Here is a 19587-nt window from a genome sequence, read left to right as displayed (position 1 = left end):
GTGGAATAGAAACTTTCATTCATCTATTATTTTCCAGTAATCTACAAAGTTTTAACTATGGGTTCTTATATCTCGTTGATGTCAGGCACTATAAACATGAAAATTTGGACATAATAATTATGAACATAAGATTTTCCAATATAAAATATCATTTATGTATTGCTTCCTAAACTGCTAAAAATCATATGAAAGGTAATTATATTTGTACGACTTACAGAAATAGATTACATTCAACTTGCTTTTAGAAAATTTGTTTTCCATAATTGATTTCAAACTAATCACAGTTGGAAAAGGCACTTATTCATGCATTCATAAAATCACATTTGATTGTCCAACTTGCATTAACAATACCTGAAAATGATGGGCAAATCTGAGAGAATGTACCACTGCAACAGACTACATTGCAGCAACCTGCTGTCTGTGTTTTGTTGCATTTGTTTTTTGTTATTAAACTGACAAATAATATCTTGCTATAGTGCACTGTTCCATGGTGACATTGGCACTACTGGTTGCAGGACATGAACCACCATAGGGGTCACACTTGTCAGATGTGCAATACCAGCCATAGGTGGGTTACTTCATCCAGGTTCGCAAACCTGTAAATTGATTTCTTAATTTAGGTTCAAAGTCCCTAAATGGTACCTGTATGCTTACAAAGCTATTGTTTTATTAATGTCACAATAATGTTGCAATTAAATTAAAATTGATATTACTTTTTGCTTGGTGCCTATGCAAGATACTGTTATAGATTTGAGATAAGATACTTAGCAAATGGATTTGTAAGCAGACAGATACCACCACAAGGCTTTGGAAGTTAAATTAATAAGCCAAACTATAGGCTTGTGAACCTGAATGAAGAAACCCAACCATGGCTGGCATTGCTCAGGTGATGGGTAATGGGGTTGACAGTTCATGTCCTTGACTGGTAGTGCCAATGTCACCATGGATGAACGAAATTTAGTGAGATATTACATGTCAGTTTTTAAAAATAAAAATTTCATGCAAGGAAACACAAACATGTTGCTGCAACTTAGCCTCTTGCTGTGGTACATTTCGTCAAATTCGTCTGTCGTATTCAGTTATTGAAGGCAAACATTGGAAAATCGAATGTGAATTTCTGAATGCCTGAAAACATGCTCTTTCTAAGTGTGATTATTTTGAAATCAATAATGGAAAACAGATTTTCAAAAAGCTGATTTAATGCAGTCTATTTTTGTAATTTTTACGAAAAAACTAATGTTTGCACTGACTTTGAAGAAAAAAAATATATGTTATACTGAAAATCCTTGCTTATAAATCGTGTCCAAAGTTTCATGTTTATCATGCCTGTAACTGACGAGATATAAGAAGCCAAACTGAAGTTTTTCCATGAGCCGATTTTTTTTGGGTGATTTTATCTTAAAATTTTCTGGCTGAATATGGCTTGTAAAATTCTCGTCATTATTATTATTAAGAGAACGCATGAAGCTGTACAAGATAGGCAAATTTAACTTCTATCAACGAAATATTGCCTGAGATATAACAGAACAAGATTGCCAGAAATTCTCACTTGCTCTGTCCAAAGTCGCGCAAGTGACTATATCTCGGCCAGTATTGCTTTGATGAACGTTAAACTTTACCAATGTTCATTGGGGGCATGGGAGAATGTTCACATAAAACTTAATTTAAATCTGTGATAGTCGAGCAGGGAAATATTCTGAAATGAAGCAGTTTGACATGGAATTTCCCTAGATTAACATGTGACCATTCGCTCCTTTTTTTTTCAACCACTGTCGGACCCACTTCCTTCTTTTCGTTGTTTTCTGTTGCTTGCAAGTTATATGTAATGTAATTGCAGCACACTCTTTCTTTTGGGTGTTCGAAATTTTAACCTCGCAAAAGCCATATTATAAACTGAAAATTTTTGTCAGTAACATTAATGGTGTGATTTCGCTTCAGTGTACTGAAGGTTTGATAAACTAGTATTGTCAATAAATATTGAATGTGTGCAGTCCCCTTATGAGGTTCAGTCTCCCATGGGAATGGGCATCCTAGACTACTGAAAGCAGTGATAGAGCTCTCTGTTGATACGGCATCGTTAGAGATCCTGTATAGGCTCGCTAGGTATAGTGATATTAGATTGCAGATGTATTAAGGCAGCAGCTTATTATGTTTTCATCTGGTACGTTCATTGCTATTTTGGAAGCGAATGCTGCTTTTTCTTTCTGTGAAAGTGAGAACCTGCCAATGTATTACGAAAAGTTACAATAACCTGTCCCTAATAATGAATAAAAGTCTCATTATGTTAACTCGATGTACTTTTTCAGTGCATTGTGATTCTGTCCATTAAGTGCTAATCCTACGAACCTGGAGGTTCCTGTATTGAAACTCATTGCGATACTAGATTTTATTTTTATTTATGTAAGAAACAACAAATTGCACTATGGTCCACATTACACTCGATAAGTTAGTTCTAAGATTGTATGAAGATGGCAAGGGCATATCAAAGGTAACAGGACCATTCTTGTGGCAGCATATTAGTTTATTGCAGTGACCTTATGATGAATCCAGTCCTATCGGAACTTCTGCTCAATTAACGAATGATACAATACGACTTAAATTCTGGCCAGATGTGAGTTGTTTCATATCTGTGGACGTTCATAGAGGTTTCTAATTCCTGAGTGCAGGTTTTGCATGGAGGTAAAAAAAGAAGGGAGATGGCGCTACAGACATACACTATACATTATTTTGAAACCTGAATGGGTAGGACCTGCCGTCATTTCAAACAGCCCAAAACATTAACAGACTACTACTTACGATTGCATGTTGTTCATTATTTCTGTCTCGTGCACACAAGAGCTGTTTTAAATACTAAAACCTACAATGCTTACGTGAATTATAAGGATGGCAATTCGAACGTTTTTCTATTCTTAAGTGCGTATTTGCTCTAGTAGTACGATACATTTGGCATAATTAATGTAACTTGCTTTGCACTGATATATGCCAAATAACCAAGAAGAGAAGGATATGATGTGAAAATGATGCTTTCGTAATCCTCTTCATTCCACTACTGCTGTATTTGTATCGATAGCAAATGAAACTGAGCTCCGAAACTAATGTGTGTTGGCTTACTGGCACTGCTTCTTGTTCGTCACATTTTCAGCTTTCAACTCGTATGAGCAACATTTTTAATGTTCACGTTTGGAAAAAATTTACCTACGCATTCTTTGTTAGCCCATAAAATGTGCAATAAGGAAAGAAACAATGCACACTGTAGTATCTTGCACATGTCAACAAAGTGAACGGCTATTGACAAGTCAACGAAACAGAACTGCGTGGGAATCGATAGGAAATCTAACGTCAAGTGACAGAGATAAAACCACTATAATAAAATTAAACAGCGCAAGTATAATTCATGTATACAGAAGAAAATATTGCTTGGATGGCTCCACTTACGAACGAAATGCGAACTATAGAGCACGATAGGATCGATTAGTACACTCGTAAACGACGCAAGTTAGCACTTTTGGTGAAACTACTACGTCTCCATAAAAACAAAGCAGCATATGGTATTTTCGATACGACCACGAAAGTCAGAAATATCCCCAATGATCGAAATTGGGCATGGACACATCAGAGTGATGTCACAGGGGAAGTATCACTGCAGTGAACCATGGAAGTACAAATGCGGTGAAACCAATGTTTTTGGGCTATGTAAGATGGCGGATGTCGGCTTCAACCTTGTGGCATAATCACGACTACCTTCTTTTTATCTCCATGATGTTTTCTCCATATCTAATTTTCTGTCTGCATATCGATATACTCTGATACTTTGAGTTTATACTACGAAAATTAATTGCAAATAATGAACACCAAACGCTCTCCAAACAATTCCACATTAATTTTAATTTTCTTTTTTTACTTTTATGTTTCAAATGTGGACAAAGTGTACATTTCTATCTGTATTTTTATTTCTTTTTCTATCGATGTATAATCGATACTACAACATAACAGTAAGTTTCCAACTTTGATATTTGGAAATTTTGTAACTTTTATTATCAGATATCTGGAAATATTATATAAGCTGAATTAGATAAGTAATCTAAAAGACGGAAATCATAATAACGTTATTTTGAGTCATGGTACGTTGCTGAATGTCCTAGAGCACTTACATGTCTTGTGTTATGCTTGATGGGCGCCATTTGTGCCATACCGTTTTCTACTTGGCTTGAGTTAATATCCAGGGAGAAACTCTTTGGAAACATACTATAATAAGAGTTACACTGCTTATGTTTTGATTTGTACTTGGAAAAGCATATGTGAAATGTTATGCAAAAGAATGAATATAACAGTTAATGAGGAAATGAACTGTTGGGTTGGTGCTTAAGTTCGTAGCTTTTTACCATAAGTTTAATAAACGGGACAGATACACATAACAGAGACTTTATTTACCAATAATATACACTACCTCACTATTTACAATAGTCTGCTAATGCTGGATAACTTTTCGATTCCCCAGCTGTAAAAATACGTGGTTTTAAGGTGAAGAACTTGTTGAGCCATGTTCGGAGCGCAGTTTCATTCACAAAGAAGTTCCTTGAAGACTGTTCGATACTGAGCGAAAAAGGTGAAAATCTGAGAGCGCTAGTTCAGGTGAATAAGGTGGGTGTGGAATGACTTCCCAAACCAACTTCTGTGTCTGCAAGACGACTAAGTTGTTGACAATGTCTACAGTAATGGTTACACCTCGGGGAAGCAATTCGTAGCACACCTCACCGTCTCTATTCCACCAGATGCATAACATTATCTTTTGTCGATGCTAATGACTTTAATTTTCTTGGCAGAGGGTACTCCCTGTGGTTCCACGTATTTCCTTCCATTTCATTCATGTAAGGAGTGGGAAGAATGGCTGCTTAAATGCCCTTGTGCATGTAGTACTTCATCTAATTGTGTCTTCATGGTTTGCATGGGAGTGATACATGCAAGGCTGAAGAATATCTCTAGATTCTTCACTTAATACTGATTCTTGACGCTAAGTAGGCTTTCGCAGAATAACTGGTGTCTCTCTTCAAGCGCCTGATAATACATGTTTTTCAGCAATTTTGTGACGCTCTTCCACAACACGTCATCCCTGCGAACACACATACTGTCGTTCTTGGTACACGTTGTAAGAGGTTCACCACCCTGCTGGAAGAAATGAAATCTTGATGTATTGCTCACTTGCAAGAACGACAATTCACAGGCGCTGCCTGAGACATAAAATATCTTTGCCCCTGACAAAAGAGAGCTGCAATAGAGTTGCAGGTCAGAGCAGTCTCTGCCGCAGTTGCAGTCACTCGCTGCTACAGTGCAGTTGTAGCCTGTCGCTCGTACAGTGCAGTTTATAGTTAGTAGTTGTTAAAGTCACAGTGCAGAACAAATTGTAAAATTTTATTATATGGAACTGAATAATAATTGTGATCAGCCGCAGGGCTGGATGAGATGATGATAAACAAATGAATAATTGTTAATATAAAGAAAAATCAACAGAGTAATTAAGTCAACCATCTGTTGTAAGGTAAAATTTATTATTTTTACTGGCATGCGTGTAGTTAAGGAAATTGTCTGAAATTTTAATATGAATTTGTTTCAATCTTTCCTTTTGTGATTCATCAGCACCAGTTGTCGCAGACTTGTACTATATTCAATTTTCTTGTGTGATGGATTGTAGATCTTTATCAATAGCATAAAAATTTTCAGAATACAATTGTTTTTACCGGTCAACTATAAAAGTACAATTTCCCCTTAAGTCATTGCCAGTTCCGATCAAGTCATTTATCTAAATTAAAATATTCCAGAATTTTTGTCCGATCATAGCTATGTGCTCTTTAGTAATCAGATGACCTGCTGTGCACCTGTGTCGCTAACTAACGTCAGTTTGTCAAGTAATTCAGGTTCTCTGACATATGTTATTCAGTATTAGTAGATAGGCCAGCATTGCACTAAACTGACCATTTACGAGCAGATATATAGACAGCGTTATTTGGCGACACCATTACAAGGTAAGAATTTTTCAGTTTCATTCTCACGGACAGATTCACATTGATTTCACAATGCCATAGCGTAGTGCTGCTTACATCAAAATTTGTCAGTTTTTCATTAATTAAGATTTATCAATTTTCATACATAAGAACTTATTTATCCAAATTTCATTATTTTATATTTTTATTATTTTATATTTTTACAGGAAGGTTACACTAGTGTTCCATATAATAAAATTTTACAATTTGTTCTGCACTGTGACTTTAACAGCTACTAACTATAAACTGCGCTGTACCAGTGACAGACTACAACTACACTGTAGCAGCGAGCGACTGCAACTGCGGCAGACACTGCTCTGACCTGCGACTCTATTGCAGCTCTCTTTTGTCAGGGGCAAAGATATTTTATGTCTCAGGCAGCGCCTGTGAATTGTCGTTCTTGCAAGTGAGCAATACATTGAGATTACATTTGCTCCAGCAGTAATATTTGATATGGGTCACACGCATTTAGGCAATATTCTAAAATGGGACAGCTAAATGTTTTGCAAACAGTATCTTTTGTAGATGCCTTCTTTAATATACTAAGAGAAAAAAGCTGGAGCACTAAGAAGGAGTTGTGTGACATTAAGATAGTAGGCGTCTTCCTACATCTGAAAGACTCTACATAAATAGTGACGGTAGTAGTACCACTATGAGGACATAAACCAGATTTGGTTTAAACACAGGCTGTTACACTACTGGCCATTAAAATTGCTACACCAAGAAGGAATGCAGATGATAAACGGGTATTCATTGGACAAATATATTATACTAGAACTGACATGCGATTACATTTTCATGCAATTTGGGTGCATAGACCCTGAGAAATCAGTACCCAGAACAACCACCTCTGGCCGTAATAACGGCCTTGATATGCCTGGGCATTGTGTCAAAAAGAGCTTGGATGGCGTGCACAGGTTCGGCTGCCCATGCAGCTTGAACACGATACCACAGTTCATCAAGAGTAGTGACTGGCGTATCCAGAAAGGCCCATACAGGACCTGCAACATGTGGTCGTGCATTATCCTGCTGAAATCTAGGTTTTCGCTGGGATCGAGTGAAAACAGGAACCACGGGTCGTAACACATCTGAAATGTAACGTCCACTGTTCAAAGTGCCGTCAGTCTGAACAAGAGGTGACCGAGACATGTAACCAATGGCACCGCATACCATCACGCCGGGTGATAAGCCAGTATGGGGATGACGAATACACGCTTCCAATGTGCGTTCACCGCGATGTCGCCAAACACTGATGCGACAATCATGATGCTGTAAACAGAACCAGGATTCATTCGAAAAATGACGTTTTGCCATTCGTGCATACAGGTTCGTCGTTGAGTAGACAATCGCAGGCGCTCCTGTCTGTGATACAGCGTCAAGGGTAACCGCAGCCACAGTCTCTGAGCTGATAGTCCGTGCTGCTGCAAACATAATCGAACTGTTCGTGCAGACGGTTGTCGCCTTGCAAACGTCCCCATCTGTTGACTCAGAGATCGAGACGTGGCTGCACGATCTGCTACAGCCATGCGGATAAGATGCCTGTCATCTCGACTGCTAGTGATACGAGGCCGTTGGGATCCAGCACGACGTTCCGTATTACCCTCCTGAACCTACCTATTCCATATTCTGCTAACAGTCATTGGATCTCGACCGACGCGAGCAGCAATGTCGCGATACGATAAACCGCAATCGCGACTGGCTACAATCCGACCTTTATCAAAGTCGGAAACGTGATGGTACGCATTTCTCCTCCTCACACGAGGCATCACAATAACGTTTCACCAGGCAACGCCGTCGACTGCTGTTTGTGTATGAGAAATCGGTTGGAAACTTCCCTCATGTCAGCACGTTGTAAGTGTCGCCACCGGCGCCAACCTTGTGTGAATGCTCTAAAAAACTAATCATTTGCATATCACAGCATCTTCTTCCTGTCGGTTACAATTCGCGTCTGTAGCACGTCATCTTCGTGGTGTAGCAATTTTATTGGCCAGTAGTGTATTTACCTTTTAGGTTGGACATGGTGAGTTGCTGTTAGCCAAGAATGCCTTTAAGGCGATAAGGACGCCGTTATCAGCACCTGGCTGAGTTTGAATGGAGTCCTGTAATAGGGCTACAAGAGTCTCCATGTTACTTCTGCAATACTGCAGAAACAATTGGCAAGAAAGTAGCCACTGTGCATGACTGTCGGCAGCAATGTACAGTCGCAAGAAGGCAGTTCCAGACGGCACTTCTGAGAGTGAAGACTATCGTGTTCGGCGTATGGCTGTTGAAAGGTGGCTACACTGAGCCACAGCGCCAGAGATTTCGCCAGAGAGTATTATTCAGCCGCCTCCACAGGCAGTGGTTGTTCAGAAGCGGTGGTAGGCAGTGCTTGTCGTGAAGTCGTCGTGGAGAGTGCTTGTCGAGAAGCGGTGGTAGAGAGTGCTTGTGGAGATGTTGCAGTAGCGTGTCGTTGAGAATATCCCATGGAGAGTGGTTGTTCAGATGTTGTCATATTGCTTTGATGGACTAGAGTGTACTTTTCGTCAATATATATGAAGGTAAAAAGATTCCTTTTTTTTTATTATTTCAAAGTCTTAAACAATAATGCCTCTTGGTAACAGGTTCAGTCAACAAGCATCTGGCTCGTGTTCTTGTATTAGACTGTATTTGTGGTTTCTAGTCCAATTATAGTATTTCTGTTTTTTTTTAATTACTTCAGTATAAATGGTGTTTAAAATATCTGGTCTTATTGAGGAAGAACCGTGCCAGATGTGTCTGTTGAATCACTCTTCCACTTACAGAACAGTTACATTTGTGTTTTGTCGTTTCGTACGTTTTATAGTTGCCGGGGACTTAATTAATTAATTGTGTTAACGGAAGTTTTGTTTCATTCTTTGTTGTTATTCTATGCAGTCAGATTGCGTACTAATACTACTCAGGGCCAACCGGTTACGAGGCTGCGTAACCGGACAGACAGTAAAAAATATTTGCATAATATTTAATAAAAATTAAATAAGCCCCCATGCACTGTGGCGCACCGTCCTGCATTTGCAGCAACAGTTTGAGCAGCAGTTGGCACCACTGTGACACAAAGAACTGTTACTGATCGGTTACTTCAAGGACAGCTCAGAGCCAGACGCACTGTAGCGTGTATTCCACTGACCCCAAACCACCGCCATTTGCGACTCCAGCAGTGTCAGTCGAGAGCTCATTGGAGGGGTAGGTGGAGGTCTGTTGTGTTTTCTGATGAAAGCTGGTTCTGTCTCAGCGCCAGTGATGTTCGTGTGGTTTTTTTTTTTTTTTTTTTTTTTTTGGAGGAGGCCAGATGGTCTGCAACCAGCTTGTCTGTGTGCTAGACACACCGGAGCTACACCTAGGGTCATGGTTTGTTGTTGTTGTTGTTGTGGTCTTCAGTCCTGAGACTGGTTTGATGCAGTTCTCCATGCTTCTCTATTCTGTGCAAGCTTCTTCATCTCCCAGTACCTACTGCATCCTACATCCTTCTGAATCTGCTTCGTGTATTCATCTCTTGGTCTCCCCCTACGATTTTTACCCTCCACACTGCCCTCCAATACTAAATTGGTAGTCCCTTGATGCCTCAGAACATGTCCTACCAACCGATCCCTTCTTCTAGTCAAGTTGTGCCACAAACTTCTCTTCTCCCCAATCCTATTCAATACTTCCTCATTAGTTATGTGATCTACCCATCTAATCTTCAGCATTCTTCTGTAGCACCACATTTCAAAAGCTTCTATTCTCTTCTTGTCCAAACTATTTACCGTCCATGTTTCACTTCCATACGTGGCTACACTCCATACAAATACTTTCAGAAATGACTTCCTGACACTTAAATCTATACTCGATGTTAACAAATTTCTCTTCTTCAGAAACGCTTTCCTTCCCATTGCCAGCCTACATTTCATATCCTCTCTACTTCGACCATCATCAGTTATTTTGCTCCCCAAATAGCAAAACTCCTTTACTACTTTAAGTGTCTCATTTCCTAATCTAATACCCTCAGCATCACCCGACTTAGTTCGACTACATTCCATTATTCTCGTTTTGCTTTTGTTTATGTTCATCCTATATCCTCCCTTCAAGACACCATCCATTCCGTTCAACTGCTCTTCCAAGTCCTTTGCTGTCTCTGACAGAATTACAATGTCATCGGCGAACCTCAAAGTTTTTATTTCTGGTTTCTGTACAAATTGTAAATAGCCTTTCGCTCCCTGTATTTTACCCCTGCCCGTGCCACCGGAGCTACACCTAGGGTCATGGTCTGGGTTGCGATTTCTTATGACAGCAGCAGTACTCCCATGGTTGTCCCACACACACTCACTGCAGATTTGTACGTCAAACGTAATTCGACTGTTGTGCCACCATTCATGGACAGCATTCTGGGGCTGTTCCCAAAATGATAATGCTCGCCTACAACATGCTCTGGTTGATCAACAAATCTGTCTCCAATCGAACACATATGTGTCAGCATCAGACCACAACTCTAATGTCATCCATAGACAACAGTAATTGTCCCCATGTTGACCTACCAACTGAAACAGGGATGAAACTCCCATAAACTGACATCTGCACCCGTTCAACACATTGCAGGTACTTTTGCATGGCTGTATTCAGTATTCTAGCGATTACACCAGTTATTAATGTACCAGCATTTCACGTTTGGAATGCCTTTCCTCATGCTTACTTTAAGCTGTGATCTTCCATTGTTAATCACTTAAATATGTTACCTATGCAAATATATACCTGAAATTTCATTACTCACATACATCACTTTACATGCGGAAGCACCCTGCTTGCACACTATCGTGGCTTGTTACACAGACCAGTAAGTTACAAGGTAGTTAACTTTCTCGCACAATGATCCTTCATCCACCATCGCCTATGAACGTAACCTGCTGTTAGGTGTATCTCTTTAATTGTGATACATTGGACAGCACAGATCTTGAGTCATCTGTTTATGTACATAGAAGTTTAGTGTCATGCCAATATAATGGGCTTAGTCTTCAACTATATAAATAAATACTTTGTATGATGGCAAAATAATCTTAAACCAAGTGATAGGAATCTCATTCTAGCATTCTCTTCCTTATAATCACTTATTTGTAATAAAGTAACACAACATTGCTTGAAGTGACGAAATTGATTGTAGATTTGCCAAAATTCTTATTACTACAGAACAGTCGATGCTGTAAATGAATTTTTTATTTCAGTATATTGATAATTTTTTGCTGTAATCATTGAATATAAATATTATGGTGATATAGAAATTTATTTGTGACTTTAGAGAATTAAAGCTATTCTTGATCCTTATTAAAATCTATAGAAATACATCAGTGTCGGCGCTATCATTGTTCTGCATGGTAATAAAAAATTTGGTTACAAAATTAAGTACCTTATTGGCAAAGGAAATGTTCTATATATCGCAAATGGGACCTGGGAATACCATGATTAACTCTAAAAAAAAAAAAAAAAAAAAGTAACTGATGCTCAAAACCTCACCTTCTGAAGTCCATTCTGTGTCTTGTAAATAGAATAGTATTGTAGACGGGGAATATCAACACTGATTTGATTCATCAACAGCAACAACATTCTAAAGTGATGTTTGAAAAGAGATAGCTCCTTTATTAGCGTATTGGATGCTCCCAAACGATTTCTAGGAGATACCCATATCCATGCCCTATATTTGTAAATCTGTTTTGTCTTCAACATCATTATAAGTTCTTCAGCTAAATGCTGTGCAACTTGCGTGTGAATAACTTCACTGGTCCCCATCTTGAAAGTCCCATAAATACCGTTTCCAACTCTGATATGTGCAAATGCTAACTTATATGTAAGAGTAGTGGTGGGAGAATGCATGTGTAAGTTATACATGTTTGTCGAAACCTGACTTTTGTTACCTTTATATTTGAGTCTTCTGTGCTTTGAAGTTTGCACTGTATGAGGACAAACACTGTTTCATAGTACTCAAATGTTGGAGGAAATGTTGTATAGTGTTTTTGTTGTTGGATTTGTATCTGAAAATTGGGCACAGTTTCTGTTACAGGTACTTGTTTCTTTCCATTACATAAAAATATGACCCTTTAACATGCAGATGATTGAACACTTACAAAACACTTCATTATGCTGTTACAACAATACACAATGTCACATCCATAGTACAATGCAATTTATAATTCAGAAGTACATTAGATTAGTTAACATCATAATTTGCCAATCAGTACTGAAAACAAAAATCAACTGTGAAAATGTAGACAAATCATGGGAAACACTAAAAGATGTAATACCTAAATTCCACAAAGCCGAGTCAGAATCCAACTAGATGACATCAACTAGATCACAGATAGGCAAGGAAAGAAAGTACAGGAAAACAATTGGAAAATTCCCAGCACGTAAATGGGCTAACCAAGATGGACAAAGATTAGTTGAACTCTGTAGGATATTCAGTTTTAAAATCATGTCAACACACTTCATAAAGAGACCATCATAACAGATGACATGGAGATCATTGAAGTCACCATGAATTCGATATAGCCCATGCAGAAATTTCTTACTTAGAATGCAAATAAAATATGAACACTGATGTCAGAAACAGTGCTAAAATAGACTTAGACCTTTACCTGACAAGAATAAAACTAAGTTTAAAATCTCAGAGTTCACAAAAAGGAGACCAAATCCCTAAATTTGACACTAGTATAATTTAAAAATCTCTCACAGAAGATTTAGAGAAATAACATTCAAACTCTTGACAACAATTCAGAAGAAAATTGATTGAAACAGCAAAAAACACCAATTCCCTTGGCACTAGGCGGAATGTGAGCATGCAACCCAGTCTCAGCATGATGTGTACAACGTCTGGAACCATAATAAGAAAGAGGAAATCTACAGAACATTTCTATCACTGAGTGAAGAGACAATCAAATTAACCAGAAAGGGTAGGTAGGAATTCGAAAATAATCAACTTGTTGAAATTGGGGAAGGCTTTGAAAGAAAAAACACTCAAAATTTCTATAAAAACTCTAAAACTATGCTTGAAGGATATCAGTCACAAAGTATCTGCTTCAAAAAATATAATGGGCACTTCATGGCAAACAGTCAAGAAAGTTAAAAGGGACTTGCAAGATATTTCAAGGAAATATTTAACTGTCTAGAGCCAACACAAAGATTCCCACTAGAAGAACCTGAGAACAGTAACCTAGATTCGGTACAACTAGCCGAAAAGAAACTGCCTGACAGATTAAAAGGCTGAAGAATATTAAAACAAGAGGGAAGATGGAATGATTATAGAAATCCTTCAGACAGCAGGTTCAAATGCTGTACAAGAGATCACCAAAACCATGCAAGACATTTGGCAAACAGAAAAAATTTTAGAGGTTTGGAACAATACATTAATTCACCCATTACACATGAAGGGCGACTGAACAGACGTAAATAACCACCGGTGTAGCTCACTACACACAAAATTCTATCCCAGTATATTCTCAGTAGAGCACAGAAACAATCAAAACCAAAAACTGGAGAGTATCAGATAAGATTCAGATCAGGCCATTCATGTCCAGAGCAAATCGAGAACCAAAAGCTAATCCCGAGCCATCAGAGAAGTTGTGGTAAAAATTTAGACTCTACACCCGTTGATTTAAAAAAAGCCTATGACTCAGCTGAGTACAAATAACTCTTCCAAATGCTGAACAAACAGGGTCTAAATCTGAAAACACTTGCAGTCTTAAAACAGACACTGTCAGATTCAAAGTCAAAAATTAAATATATGGGGTTTACGGGGGGGGGGGGGGGGGGGGGGAATCTCATAGTCTTTCCAAATCAGAATGGTAGTAAGACAAGGAGCTGGGCTGCCTCCATTACTTTTCGACTGTTTACTTGACAAAGCAATACAAGAATGGTCCACACAGAATTCAAGGTCCAAAACTGACTAACCAAACACACTAGGCAGAGGCAAGTTATCCACAGAGTGTTTAGCATTTGCATAAAATTTAACGATCTTACTTCATGACATTTCGTCAGCCGAAAATCAGACTGAGCTCATGAAAGAAATTGCAGAAGTCGGTCTCCAGATATATTTTGAAAAGACAGAATACATAAATTGCAACAGGCAAGTACCAAAATCCATGGATTCGAAATGCGGAAAAATCAAATGGGTTTCACAGTTTAATCACGGAAGCGTAGAAAGATTTGGAATGATTTCAAAGAGATAGTATCGACCGCAATTGAGAGATATATACCCCATAAATTAATAAGTGATGCTACTGATCCCCCATGGTACACAAAATGGTCAGATCGCTGTTGCAGAAACAACGAAAAAACATGCCAAATTTAAAAGAACGCAAAATCCCCAAGATTGGGGAAGCTTTGCAAAAGTTCTAAATATAGTGCGTACTTGAATGTGAGATGCTTTCAGTAACTTCCACCACGAAACTCTGTCTCGGAATCTGGCAGGAAACCCGAAGAGATTCTGGTCATACATAAAGCACACCAGTGGCAAGACGTAATCAGTACCTTCACTCAGCGTTAACAAGGGTGAAGTCACTGACGACAGTGCCACTAAAGCAGAGTTATTAACCACGGTTTTCCGAAACTCCTTCACCAAAGAAGAGGAAGTAAATATTCCTGAACTCCAATCAACAACAACTGCCAAGATGAAACACATAGAAGTAGATATCCTCGTCGTAGCAAAGCAGCTTAAATCACTTAATAAAGGCAAGGTCTCTGGTCCAGACTGTATATCATTCAGGTTCCTTTCAGAGTATGCTGATACAATAGCTCCATATTTAGCAATTACATACAACCACTCGCTCACAGAAAGTTCCGTACCTAAAGACTGGAAAATTGCTCAAGTCACACAAATACCCAAAAAGGGAAGTAGGAGTAATCTGCTGAATTACAGGCCCATGTCACTAATGTTGATTTGTAGTAGGGTTTTGGAACATATACTGTATTCGAACATTATGAATTACCTCAAAGAAAACGATTTATTGACAGTCAGCACGAATTCAGGAAACATCGTTCTTGTGAAATACAACTAGCTCTTTATACTCATGAAGTAATGAGTGCTATCGACAGGGGATGTCAAATTGATTCCATATTTTTAGATTTCAAGAAGGCTTTTGACACCGTTCCTCACAAGTTTCTTGTAACCAAACTGTATGCTTATGGCATATCGTCTCAGTTGTTTCCTGTCAGAAAGGTCATAATTCGTAGTAACAGACGGAAAGTCATCGAGTAAAACAGAAGTAATATCCGGTGTTCCCCAAGAAAGTGTTATAGACCCTCGGTTGTTCCTGACCTATATTAAGGAAATAGGCGACAATCTGAGCAGCCCTATTAGATTGTTTGCAGATGATGCTGTCATTTACCGTCTTGTAAAGTCATCAAATGACGAAAGCGAATTGCAAAATGATTAAGATAAGATATCTGTATGGTGCGAAAAGTAGCAATTGACCCTGAATAAATAAAAGTGTGAAGTTATTCACATGAGTGGAATGGTAGCGAGACAGCTTGAAGGCAGTTCGCTGAACCCTCTGCCAGGCACTTTATAGTGAATAGCAGAGTAATCAAGTAGATGTAGATGTAGAAAGATCACCACGAATCCACTCAGAAAAGTGGAATCGAAACAACAGCAAACGTAATTAGGTGCTAAATGATGAATCATACAATAACTAAACATGACAGTACAATAAACAAACAGAATGGCTCTGTAGATAAGAAACACTAATTTTGAACAGGAAAGTAGAAACGAAACTCGCCTAGAAAAAGGAAACCAAAATCGCAAAAAAAATTCTGTACCTAAAGCTTGTAGAAGAACAATACCGACACAGAGGGAAACAGAAAACCATACAATACACAAATGTCCATAATAGCATTAAAAATTGCAGGTTAATATCCTATATGCATACTAAAAGAAAGAACCCAGACTGATTAACAGAACAGGTATGGTAGGCGAATTCTTTGATAGTACGAGGGGCTTTTGAAACGTGTCTGCAAAGTCCGAGAGATGGCAGCACCGGCGCATATCGAGGTCACGTTCAGTCAGCAGCATCTTTGGAAAGAACGCACACGAAATTTCAGCCATATTGGTCTATTTCTTTGTGTTTGACATTCGTGTGAATCAAGGAATTCGAGTGACTGTCCAAAAATGGACGAAAAAGAATTTCGTGTGGTGATTAAACATTGCTTTATGAAAGGCAAAACGCCTCAGGAGACTAAAGAGAAGTTTGATAAACATTATGGCGGCTCTACACGTTCGATTAGAACAGTTTATAGGTGGTTTCAAAATTTTTGGAGTGGCCATATGGGCATAAGTGATGCTGAACGTTCTGGACGCTTGTGGCGGTTACAACTCCAGAAATCATTGATAAAGTCCATGATATGGTGATGAATGACAGAAGAGTTAATGCGCATGAGACTGCTAGTGCTGTGGGCATCTCTAATGAATGGGCACATAATATTTTGCATAAACATTTGGACATGAGAAAGCTATCTGCAAGATGGGTTCTGCAATTGCTCACACTTGACAGAAAAGGGAATTGTGTGAAGTGTTGCAAGGATGGTTTGCAGCTGTTAAGCAAGAATCCGCAGGACTTTAAGCGTCATTTCGTCACTGTGGATGAAACATGGATACATTACTATACTCCTGTAACCAACAACAGTCTAAACAACGGGTTACCAAGAGAAGAATCTGCACCAAAAAAGGCTAAGACAATTCCATCGGCCAGAAAAGTTATGGCGACTGTCTTTTGGGATTTGCAAGGGATAATCCTTATCGATTATCTGGAAAAAGGTAAAGCTATCACAGGTGCGTATTATTCATAGTTATTGGACCGTTTGAAAAACCGAGCTGCAAGAAAAACGCCGGCGATTGGACCGCAAAAAAGTCCTTTTCCATCACGACAATGCACCAGCACACACCTCAGCAGTTGTGGTCGCAATATTAATGGAAATAGGATTCCAACTCGTTTCACATCCCCCCTATTGAACCGTAGTCCTCCCGATTGCGAGTCCAGTGTCTAACCACTGCGCCACCTCGCTCGGTTGAAAATGTGTGCCCCGACCGGGATTCGAGCCCGGGTTCTCCTGCTTACATGGCAGACGCTCTATCCATCTGAGCCACCGAGGGCACAGCGGATAGTGCGACTGCAGGGATTGATCGCTGGCACGTTCCCTGTGAGACCCACATTCTCAACTTATAGTCCACGCACTACATTCGTAGTGCCAGCGTTACTCACGGCAGACAATCCACCGGGTCCCGTAAGAGTTCAGGCAATTCGTGTGCATCCTCACTGAAGAAGGTCATCAGCCGGTTAGCCTTAAAGATATGAAGATGGTATGAAAGAACAGATGCTATTGGTGACCGTGCAGCTGTCTAGAATGAAACTACAATTAAATCAATACTATTAGCTGCTGACAGGCGTTGATATACACCAATGGGGACAGTTGAAAATGTGCCCTCAGTGGCTCAGATGGATATAGCGTCCGCCATGTAAGCATGAGTCCCGGTCAGGTCACACATTTTCGGACATAAATTCATTAGACCTTTTTTGTTCCGTATCCTCTCATCAATCTCTACCTAGAGTTTGAATCACCCTGTATAAAAGTCCGGCCTATCCGATTTTGTCAGGTTATTTCACCGTTGAAGAAGAGAACGCACAACTGTTAATGACGTAAACGCAAGGAGTGGTACATGGACGAGTAAGGTGACCCCAAAGTACAGTTGAACGTAAGCCGCCTCTCCTTTGAATGCGAATGCAATAAATCGACTTCTGAGGTAAGCAGCTACAACAAGAGACAGTTTTATGCAATAACCGATTGTTAGAATTCTTCTGTCAGGATTTCAGTTTATTTCATCAGATGTTTCTCTTTGCGGTCTGCAAAATGACTCTTTCGATGGAAGAAAGACTTGGAAATTGTGGAGTACACTATGTGATCAGAAGTATCCGGACACCTGGTTGAAAGTTACTAAGTTCGTGGCACCTTCCAACGGTAATGCTGGAATTCAGTATGGTGTTGGCGCACCCTTAGTCTTGATGACAGCTTCCTCTCTCGCAGACATACGTTCAATCAGGTGCTGGAAGGTTTCTTGGGGAAAGGCAGCCCATTCTTCACGGAGTGCTGCACTGAGGAGAGGTATCGATGTTGGTCTGTGAGGCCTGGTACCAAGTCGGCGTTCCAAAACATCCCAAAAGTGTTCTCTAGGATTCAGGTCAGTACTCTGCACAGGCCAGTCCATTACAGCGATGTTATTGTCGTGCAAGCACTCCGCCACAGGCCGTGCATTTCGAACAGGTGCTCGATCGTGTTGAAAGATGCAATTGGCATCTCCAAATTGCTCTTCAACAGTGGGAAGCAAGAAGGTGCTTAAAACGTCAGTGTAGGCTTGTGCTGTGATAGTGCCAAGCAAAACAAGAAGGGGTGCAAGCCCCCTCCATGAATAACACGAGCAGAACACCACCACCTCCGAATTTTACTGTTGGCACTACACACGCTGGCAGATGACATTCACCGGGCATTCGCCATACTCACAGCCTGCCATCGGATCGCCAAATTGTGTACCGTCATTCGTCATTCCACACAACGTTTTTCCACTGTTCAATCGTCTGATGTTTACGCTCCTTCCACCCAGGGAGGCTTCGTTTGGCATTTACCGGTGACTGTGAAATCCAAGTTTTCTCACCTCCCGCTTAACTGTCGAAGTACTTGCAGTGGATACTGATTCAGTTTGGAATTGCTGTGTGACGGTCTGGATAATGTTTGCGTATTACACATTACGACCCTCTTCATCTCTCGGCGGCCTCTGTCACTCAACAGACGAGGTCGGCCTGTACGCTTTTGAGCTGTACGTGTCCCTTCACATTTCCACTTCGCTATCACATCGGAAACAGTGGACCTCGGGATGTTTGGGAGTGTGGAAATCTCGCGTACAGTGTGTTAACTGTAGGACGGTGAGTTGTGAGGGGAGTGCGGGGAGAGAAGGAAGCAAGCATTGGCTGGCGAGGGGAGAGGAGCCATTGGGAAAGGGGGGGGGGGGGGACAAGGCACGCCTACCAGTTGCAGTGCTGGCACTACAAATTGCGCGTCACGCTTACACAAAAGCAGACGAAAGGCTTGGAAGTAAAACTCGCTTTAAATGTTGTTCGCAAACGAACCTGAAATCGTCATGTACCTAATGTATGTATGTTTGTCTACTATGCACTCACAAACCATTCATCCGATAATTTTGCGAGCATCGCTACGTAATACTGCTTTCCTTCTACCCGTAGGCCTACCGGTAGGAGTTGTTGGCGACTCCTGTGATGGGCCACCAACTGCCTCTTCACTCATTTTGATAATGTTTAGCACAACTGCACAATAAAAACACGCAGAACAGTACAGCGCAAAACAATAACGAAGCAGATGACAATGGCTACCTTGTAAAACACAGTCAGCTACGTAATATTGGCAGCAGTCGAAACTGCGTGCCTACCGAAGCCTCCCGACGCTAACCAACTTCTACCGATTCAGGACTAGGGAGAGGTCTGCTATCTAAAAGTTTACATACTAGAGT

At 40.0% G+C, this 19587-nt stretch overlaps 1 non-coding gene across 1 annotated transcript; it reads right to left on the bottom strand.

Annotated features, from left to right (window-relative positions):
• Positions 1 to 17089: 17089 nt before the first annotated feature.
• Trnat-ugu (transfer RNA threonine (anticodon UGU)) lies at positions 17090 to 17164 on the bottom strand. The gene has a single exon. It is a non-coding gene; the product is annotated as a tRNA-Thr (tRNA).
• Between the last annotated feature and the right edge of the window lie 2423 nt (positions 17165 to 19587).

Source organism: Schistocerca cancellata, chromosome 11 (assembly GCF_023864275.1).
Source record: "Schistocerca cancellata isolate TAMUIC-IGC-003103 chromosome 11, iqSchCanc2.1, whole genome shotgun sequence".
In the NCBI taxonomy this organism is placed as follows: Eukaryota; Metazoa; Arthropoda; class Insecta; order Orthoptera; family Acrididae; genus Schistocerca; species Schistocerca cancellata.
This window is presented reverse-complemented; position numbering and strand designations above follow the sequence as displayed.